Source organism: Podarcis vaucheri, assembly GCF_965113315.1.
Source record: "Podarcis vaucheri genome assembly, chromosome: Z".
Classification (NCBI taxonomy): domain Eukaryota; kingdom Metazoa; phylum Chordata; class Lepidosauria; order Squamata; family Lacertidae; genus Podarcis; species Podarcis vaucheri.
In genome coordinates this window covers 21,085,595-21,095,265 of record NC_138758.1, presented here as the reverse complement: position 1 = coordinate 21,095,265, position 9,671 = coordinate 21,085,595, and the positions used below count along the sequence as shown (strand labels likewise).

The 9,671-nt window shown below is 45.1% G+C and overlaps 1 long non-coding RNA gene across 1 annotated transcript in view; it reads right to left on the bottom strand.

Moving 5' to 3' along the window:
* The window catches only part of LOC309523650, a 42,556-nt gene extending 38,079 nt beyond the window's left edge, over window positions 1–4,477 (bottom strand). Inside the window, exons 1-2 of the long non-coding RNA XR_014215492.1 lie at window positions 3,478–4,477; window positions 8–73 (exon numbers count right to left, since the gene is read on the bottom strand). This is a non-coding gene — a long non-coding RNA (uncharacterized lncRNA). The remainder of the gene's footprint in view (window positions 1–7; window positions 74–3,477) is intronic.
* Window positions 4,478–9,671: the final 5,194 nt, after the last annotated feature.

Here is a 9,671-nt window from a genome sequence, read left to right as displayed (position 1 = left end):
CACTTACATTTACTGAATTTTATAATGCATTTTACTTTCCATAAACACCCGCTTTCTGAAACTAGATATCGTTCTGAAAAAAAAAAAGGGACGCTGTTTGTATTTACACTTCTATAAGTCCTTCCCAGGCATTGAAGAACCGGGAAAATTAAATAAAATGCCCTTACTGGGGAAGCTTGTTGAATCCATGCTTTAAAGACATAGCCATAATGTCTTCCTCCACTGTTGGAGGAAGTATGCCCAGGTTTTGTTTCCAGCTCTGTTTCCCCCCACCCTAAATTGAAACTGGGGTAGTAGAAAGCCACTATTATTTCTCTTTTAAAACATTTCTGGATTTTTGTACACAGAATGGCTTTGAAAGGGAATCTGACAAATCTGGGGTGGGTAAGGTTCTCAAGGATAACCTATTAGGACCAGAGGCAGTATTAACTCTAAATAACAGTTGCTGGGAATCACAGGTGAGGAATGTGCTGTTTAGGGTTGGGAGACATCTGGTTATCAACTTCATGATATATCACCAGCTAAACATCACAATATACTAATATATTACGATGTCTGAAATAAGGATGGAGCTATGTGGAGTCAGTGGCTGGCCTCACGGTTTGTCCCGCATCATGTTGTTGTTTAGTAGTTTAGTCGTGTCCGACTCTTCGTGACCCCATGGACCAGAGCACACCAGGCACTCTTGCCTTCCACTGCCTCCCGCAGTTTGGTCAAACTCATGTTGGTAGCTTTGAGAACACTGTCCAACCATCTCATCCTCTGTCGTCCCCTTCTCCTTGTGCCCTCCATTTTTCCCAACATCAGGGTCTTTTCCAGGGAGTCTTCTCTTCTCATGAGGTGGCCAAAGTATTGGAGCCTCAGCTTCAGGATCTGTCCTTCCAGTGAGCACTCAGGGCTGATTTCCTTCAGAATGGATAGGTTTGATCTTCTTGCAGTCCATGGGACTCTCAAGAACCCCATCAGCATAATTCAAAAGCATCAATTCTTCAGTGATCAGCCTTCTTTATGGTCCAGCTCTCACTTCCATACATCACTACTGGGAAAACCATGGCTTTGACTATATGGACTTTTGTTGGCAATATGCCTGTTGTCCTTTGTCCATGGAGTTTTCTTGGCAGGGATACTGGAGTGGCTTGCCAGTTCCTGCTCCAGGTGGATCACGTTTGGTCAAAACTCTCTACCATATATGACCTGTCCATCTTGGGTGGCTCTGCATGGCATAGCTCACTGAGTTATTCAAGCCCCTTTGCCACGGCAAGGCAGTGATCTATGAAGGGGGTCCTGCATCATAATTTAATTAAAAAAAATAAAAATGTCCCGCATCATAATTTTTTGCAAAGCTCTCACACACCATGATTCACGATATTTTGCCAGGTCAAAAATCATGATATGGACTTCAAACTGGTTTTGGACAATATATTGCCAAGCCCTAATGCACATCATGATTCGCGTTATATTGCCAGGTCAAAAATTACGAAACCAATATCACAACATGGACTTCAAACTGGTTTTGGGTGATATATCACCCAGCCCTAATGCTGTTGTGCTCATGTCCTGCTTGCAAGCTTCCCAAAGGCTACAGAGGGGGAAAGATGCTGGTCTAGGTGGTCTGAAGGCTCTTCTTATTTTCATTGAGCTGGCTAACCACACCTCGGCCTCTTGTAATCCAATTGGTATCAGCCAGATCATGGACACTGCAGTGATTTGAGGGCCCTCTTTGTTTCTTCTTTGTTTTATTTATTTAACCCTCCTGTGACCATGATGACAGCTTGTAAATAACATGGCAAACATTGAAGAGTATTTACTGGATATGTCATTGTCATATGTTTCCTGAACGTACATGGGCAGTGGGGGAAGAAGGTTTTACCGTTTCTTTTTGCTCACTATATTAAAAGGGAAGGGCCCATGGGCTTGAATCATATTGTGAAGGGAACGGAGAGGGGGAAAGAGTCCTATAAATTAATGCAGGGTTTTACAGAGGCTTGTGTGGAATCAAGGGAGAGTTATCCAGGCCCTTCAACTGCTGCTTGAAAGATCAGGAGGACAATAGGAAAGATAAATCCACTTGTAGCTTCCACCCTGATCAATTTTAAGTTGAACATAATTTCACTTAATCCAGGTGCTGACGGCACCTCAAGCTATTAATACAAACTCAGACTCTGTGGCATAGGCTTGTGAAAGAAACATTTTATTGGAGCTTCACCTGATTAAAGAAATCTGATAGCTGGTTAATCATAAGTTTCAGGTGATTAACTCATGAGGAAAAAAAGCAACTGTTCTGAAGGGGGGGGAAGGCCATGGGTATGTTCTGTATCAGAGACAAATTTGTGATTGCAACATAAGGCCTTATTTTATCACAGGGACATTGGAGGATGCCTTACACAGGGTCAGATCATTGGTCCAGCTAGCTCAGTGCTGTCTACACTGACTGACAGCAGCTCTCTCTGCTCTGCTTGGAGACTGATTGATTGATTGATTGAGGAGTATTTCTACCCCTCCTACAAATTGGAAGTTTTTGAGGCAGCTTGCAATAATCAAAGCACAGTAAAACAGACAATGATACAATAGTCACTAAAGCAGGGCAAAGGTTTGGACAGTGGTACCTCGGTTTTCGAACGTAATCAATTCTGGAAGACCATTTGACTTCCAAAACATCCTAAAACAGGCGCAAAGGGCAGTCTGCAAATTTAATTGAGAAAACTGAGAAACACACAGCGGAAACCGTTCAACTTCCAAGGCATGTTCAAAAACGGAAGCACTTACTTCCAGGTTTTCGGCGTTTGAAAACCGAAACATTCGACTTCCAAGACTTTCAGAAACCGAGCTACCACTGTATTAGTTTTTTCTCCTTGTTCCCTTATGTTCCAACAAATGCCTTGGGCTGACCACTGAAGCAATTCCTCCCACACAGGTCATGAAGACTTCCTTACTGGGTGGCTGCTGCTGCTGCCTCTCATAGCCCCAGGCCCTGGTGGCAGATGCAGAAGGCGCTGGGGGGGGGCAAATGTGTAACAAACCTCCCTCCCACCCTTCAGATCTAGCCCTGCCCTGTGGGTGATGGAGAACAAACTGTCAATCTTCATTCAGCATCACCATCAGGGTGGAACTTTGGGGCAGGAGTTAAGAGGTCTCATTCAGTAAAATGAGCAAAAGGGGTCCAAATTCAGCAAGGATGACTTACATTTTGAAGTGAGAAAAGTATTGCATATTAATTCCTCACCACTTCCAGACTTACGCATGTGTACCTGAAACTCAAGGTTGTGGGAAGGTTTACTTTAGCAGAGTTAAACAATCCCCTTTATAAGTTTATGAAGCAATCAGCTTGTTGCTGACTCGTCTGAGTTCTACTAATAATGATGCCTTCCTGGTTAAAAATCCCTTTGAATCCCACTTAAAGAATACACACACAAATCTGATTCATGTTAATATAACACTATTTCACTCTCAGATTCATTCAGGTTTACAGAACTGTACCTGAAGGCAGGCTTAGGTTACATAACAAGCAAAAAAACTATACCACACGGAAGTTGGTCCTGAGGTGACTGCAACTGAGCAGTTATCTTTCAAAACTACCAGCAACCGACAAACTGGTTGTCACAGCAACCAGTAAGAACATGGAGGCCGTTAGTCCTCTGTCAGTATGTTGCACTTGACTGCAGCTTTACATCCCACAAAGGTTAACAAAAAGAAGCTTACAACTTCAAGTCAGGGCAATGCAGAAAATATCAGAGACAGAGGGTTTTGTGATGTTTTGAATGGGTTGTATTACATATGCAAACAAAACAGAACTTGGATGCATTCCTCTTTCATTACAAGGGATACACAGATGAGGGATACAGAACCTCAGGCCCAGGGGCCCAAATGAGTCCCTTCAGGTCTCTCTGGCCATGCAGGACTTTCTCCAGATATTGCCACACCCAGCTTCCTCATTGGGTGGCTGCTGTTAAGGTATCATGGACTGACTGGATGCAGAGGAAAGGTGGGTGGAACCAGCTGTGGAAACCACCAAGGGAAGAAGACTCAGACCCTGGAGAGTGGTGGTGGGATAATGATGAGTGGTCACAGGGTAAAGACTAGGAAGAGATGATGCGAGCTAACAAGTCGTAGTGAGCTGGGAGAGTCTGCGGCAGAGATAAGTCCAGAATCAGAATCAGAGTCAGAAGCTGAAGCAGGAGAGTGGGAGAGGGAGGCCAAGAGGCAGAGACGAGGCAGGCTAGCGAAGAGTTAAGGGTGTCTCCTCCTCCTGCTGTGACAAGCTCCCCCCCCACCTGACTTCCAGAACCAGGAGAGGCATGAAAAGTGTAGATCAAAGACAGGCTACATGCGGGCACAGTCTCTGATTGCTTAGGAAAAGCCCTGGGGAGGAGGAGGCACAGATGGCTGTGGGAAGGTGGGGACCTTTAGTCTCAGCAACTGGTTTTGTGGAGTAAGACCTATAGGGAAAGAGCTGCTGTGCTGACACTGAGCCAGGTCTGTGAAGAACATAGTTTTGCAAATAAAGAGTTAGCTCCAACTTCAAATGGTGTGATTTACTGCTGGCTTGTTCTTTGACAGAAGGTCTCCCACAGCCCTGGATGGCAGAGAGAGGAGGGGCTGGGGAGCAAAAATATGAACATGCCATCCAGCCAGTTCTCAGGTGTTCCAACTGATGCTAATGAGACACCAAGGAGCGAACCTGGGACCTTCTGCATGCAAAGCAGATCATCTACCACTGAGCTACAGCTCTTCTCAATGGTTGGGTTTTCTTCTTACTCCCCTCCCCACTTTTCCTCTTTAAATTTATTGTGAGTTTGTACATTGTGCAATTAACTGTAAGCTGTCTGGTGACATAGCATCATGATTGTTGTAGTCTTTTACTGCTTATTGTTTGTTTTTAAGTTAATACAGTGGGCAGTGTGGGCAGTTCTGTTGCAAAGGGCACCAAGCTCAGGGAGTGCAAAATTGAGAAGATCCATAACTGAAAAGATCCAATTTTTGGCCTTGCACAAACTGAATCCAGACATGGGAGTGGGCTGCTCAAGACATGGACCAAGCACTTTGTGCAATTTCACCCATTTCCCCCAAATAACACCAACAGAGGAGGCTGGCTGCTGTGTCATATGACCACGCCAAAAGGGGTTTGGAAGAGGTGAAAGTCTCTCCTTGTCCTGTGCTATCTCTGCCACAGTCCCAGAATGCTGGATTAAGTTCCACTGCCTGAGACCCAGCTGAGCTGGCTGAGCCATGGTGAGGGACTTGTGCACAACTGGGAAAGCTGAAGATCTATAAAAGCTCCCTCACCCTGGTGGATGCTGGATTTGAATTGTGCTGCAAGTGACCTTGGGCTGCTAGTCACTCTGTTTCCTAAGAAAAAAGAAGAGCCCTGATGGGCCAGGCCAATGGCTCATCTCGTCCAGCACCCTGTTCTCACAGTTACTGGCGGAGGAAGGGGGGGAGCGCACCGCCCCTGGCAGCATGATCCCAGTGGGGTGCCATTGTGGCTTCCACCCCGCCCACGCTGGGCACCATGACCCCACAGGCAGTGCGCCACACCCCTGGGACACAAGCCAGCCCCACCTGCTCTTCACCCCCCGATGCTGGAGCATGAAGCTCTGCCACTGCTCACAGTGGCCAATTAGATGCCCATGGGAAACCCACAAGCAGGACCTGGGTGCACTCTCCTAACTTGTGATTCCCTGCCTCAACTGAACCGCTTCACAGGGTTGATGTGAGGTATGGAGAAAATCATTTATGCAACCCTCAGTATTTTGAAGGATGGGATAAAATGCAACAAGTAAACAAAAATTGCATGCGGAATCCCTCCCTGCAGCTGGAGAACCTGCCTTTTGTATGACCATTGATTACTGTAGAGTAGTCAACATGGCACCCTCCAAATGTTGTACAAATGTTGTACACTAAAACTGCTGGTAGTGGCTGTCACTGATGAACACTGGACTCCGAAACATCAAAAGGATGCCACCTTGTCTGTCCTTGGATTACTGCATGGAGACCCGAGACATGTACAGTTTGTGTAACCCTGCTTACAGCAGAGATGGGAAACCTGTTGCCCTCCAGATGTTGCTGGACTCCAGCTCCCATCTGCCCTAACTAGCATAGCCAAAGGTCAGGGATGATGGGAGTTGTAGTCCAGCCACCTCTGGCATACAGTTTTGGGTAAACAGGTGGATAAGGGTGGGCCCTGCACAAACAGTCCCACTATCTCAACTACTCTTCCATATCCTTGGATATGTGGAATATGTGGCAATATTTCATGCCCAGTGTGAATTGTTTTGTTATTGTGCTGCTATTAATGCACTTCAAAGAGGTGTGTGGGGGTGTAAGAGGATGGCAAGTTGTTGGTCACTGGACAGCAGGCACACTTAAGGCTTGAGCCTTATCAAAGACCAAGAAAGGATTCCTCAGCAGAGAACAAATAGTATGTCCTGGTTCAGCAGCTCAGCCTGAAAGGGGCAGATGACGTTGGTGAGAAATAGCGAAGACAAGGTGTTCCAAGGGGAAGACAGATTTGTGTGTGTTCATTATACATTTTCCAGCTTTGTTATTCTGGCAATGTCTGGCTTATAAAAAATAGGTGGCTTCAAACCAGGTGGAACTTCTGGTTTCATCCCAAGTTGTTTACCCACAGTGGCATACGCAAGATAATTTATTGGAGTGGAAAACATGGTTATAGATTTTACCTGTCACCTTTCTCCAGGCTGCTGTCCTAAGTTACAAAATCAAGGTGGGGAGGGGGGGTTTGAGCAGCACGTAGGCCATATATAATTAAAGTTGCTGGAAGAATCACAGACTTCAAGCTTTTGCTTTGTGGAAGAACACTAAGAAGAGAGATCAGGACCCCAGACGTTTCCCATCCGCCATTGGCACCCGGACAGCAGACTAAGCAGGCAGGACACCTGGTCACAGTATCCTATCCCCCTAGGGTACTTATATTTAAATTAAATGTGAGCCAATGCATTTAAATCAGCACATGTAATTCGATGTCCTCTCCTCTCTTCTTTTGGTGAGGAATTTACTCTCTTTTTGGCAATGTACAAATGGCAACCCTAAGCCAGGGGTAGGAAACCTAAGGCCCGTGGGCTGGATGTGGCCCAATCCCCTTCTAAATCCGGCCTGTGGACGGTCTGGGAATCAGCATGTTTTTACATGAGTAGAATGTGTCCCTTTATTTAAAATGCATCTCTGGGTTATTTGTGGGGCATAGGAATTCATTCATTTTGTTGTTGTTTCAAAATATAGTCCGGCCCACCACATGGTCTGGGGGACGGCGGACCGGCCCACAGCTGAAAAAGGTTGCTGATCCCTGCCCTAGGCTGACATTCAGCCCTATTAAAGACCCCATTTACATGACCACTCTGGACAACGCTGGCCCACCCATGAGGTGGGGTGATGAAGACACCTCAGGCGGCAGAAGCACAAGAGACAGCACCCTGCCTGCCCTGCCAGCACCAGAACACCCCAATCTTGCTTGTTGGCAGTGGAAGTGGTGGGGCAGGCAGGGTGCAGTGGCTGGGGAGCACGTCTCTAGTTTCACCTCAGGTGGCAAAACAGGACGGGTCACCCCTGAGTCTGAAGAACCCAACTGAACAAAGCAAACTTTGTTCTATTGCCTGTTAGAAGATTTACTTTCTTCTGGAATGATCTTAGAAGCTAACACACCGTAACTAAGCAAATGAAAATGTATTCATTGCTAGAGAGAGGGACTCTGCAAATTTCAGACCAGGAAACAAGTAATTTATTTTACATTTGATAAACAAGAGGGAGTGATTTACCAGACTGTACCCATCAGCCTTCTGGAGCTTGTAGACAGGGAGAAAAAAATTGATAGAGATGTTTTAGAAGGCTAGGCATCCCTTGGGAGCATCTCTTGCATTTAATAAGGGGGGAAAGAGCACCTTTTGTGCATCCAATAAAAGTTGAGCCTCTCACGAAGATTTATACCATATTACACTGAGAAATTCAATGTACAACGATCCCTCCTGGTGTGCTCAGATCTCAGAGTAATTCTCCTTGACTGTGTGATCAACTTAGGTTTGATGCAAGCTCTACCGTTCTCAATATTACATACTTGTAGAGGACAAGAAAATATTCTCGGTTCATGAGACAGCTTGCCTCTTCTCTTAAACAAAAAGTAGGCTACTATCTTAAGTCTGCTGAGAATTAAATTTGCACGTATGTAATTAATACATGGCAACCACCACAGGGCTGCTAGGCTCCAGCCTTGCACCTTTCCCTTTCTTGCACGGCAACTGAGGACTCAGCAAAACACAGTAGTGCTGGGCATCTATAAATAAAGTGCATGCAAACGTTATGCATATTTTTGTTATGGGCCTGGACCCTGTGTCCTTTCAGTATCTGAGCTCCTTGTAGATCACAAGATGCAGTGGTGGCTGCTGGTTCATATGTTCCTGGGTAGGGATGGAGGGAGAAATTCAGTTCAGTTCACATTTACAGTGATACCTCAGGTTACAGATGCTTCAGGTTACATACTCCGCTAACCCAGAAATAGTACCTCGGGTTAAGAACTTTGCTTCAGGATGAGAACAGAAATCATGTGGTGGCAGCAGCAGGAGGCCCCATTAGCTAAAGTGGTACCTCAGGCTAAGAACACTTTCAGGTTAAGAATGGACCTCCAGAATGAATTAAGTTCTTAACCTGAGGTGAGGCAAGGAAGAAGGGCTACCCCTATGCTATCCATATAATCAGTTATCAGTAATCAATATATTCAATATATATTCATATATGCTTACACAAATCAAGGATTACAGTACTTTATAATCCATTTTGAATCAAAGGGAAGCTGTGCTTTAGCTAACTGCAAACTGCTTGGAACAGCAAAGTTAGGAGCCGACCTTTCCCCTACAAATATCCGTGTACCCTGGACAAGGGGAAGACGTGAATCAGAGATTCTGGTACAAATTCCCCTCAGATACAGGCTAAATTAATCCCCAGAACAGGAAGAGTAAAACCACAAAAACTCCAAAACTCCCTGTCCTGTCATAACTGGGGGAAAGGTTAGACTGAGCGTCACTGGGAGCATCGGAAAGCAGAACTAGAACCCTGTGCTTGACCAGTGCTTGACCAGGAGCTGGTAGCGTGACAACAGCTTGCTGATTGGCTGATTCTTTCTGACAATATTGTGAGTCCCTCATGGTTGTCTCATGATGTATGATTTGCTGTGATTTGCTCAGGTATAAAGACCTCTGGATTTCTGTCAATCGGGGTCCCAGTTCCTTTTGGAAGCAATTCCAAACTGGGTCCTTATTGCCTGGCAATAAACTTCACCTTCTTATTCTTCATTGCTGAGTCTGTTTGATCCTTATTTTGCACCTAGCCAGAACCACCAACTTTCACGTGCTTCAGACGTACCACTGTAAAGGTGGAGAAGGCAAAGGAGAAGGCAAGAAATGTTTATAAAAAATGCATATATATGAAGGTAAAGTCTGCATCACATGCATATTTTAGTGAAAATAACATACAAAATGACATTTTATTGGGGGAAATCGCTTTGCAAAAATGTGTGCATTAGAAGGAATAAACACTAAATAAAAAGATAATTTTTCATAATGACGTAAAAAGAAGAAGCACCAATCATGCCATGAAACCTTTCCTACTAAAATCAGACAAGTACCTACACTTTTGATATTTCATCACTGCTGAAAACAATGTTA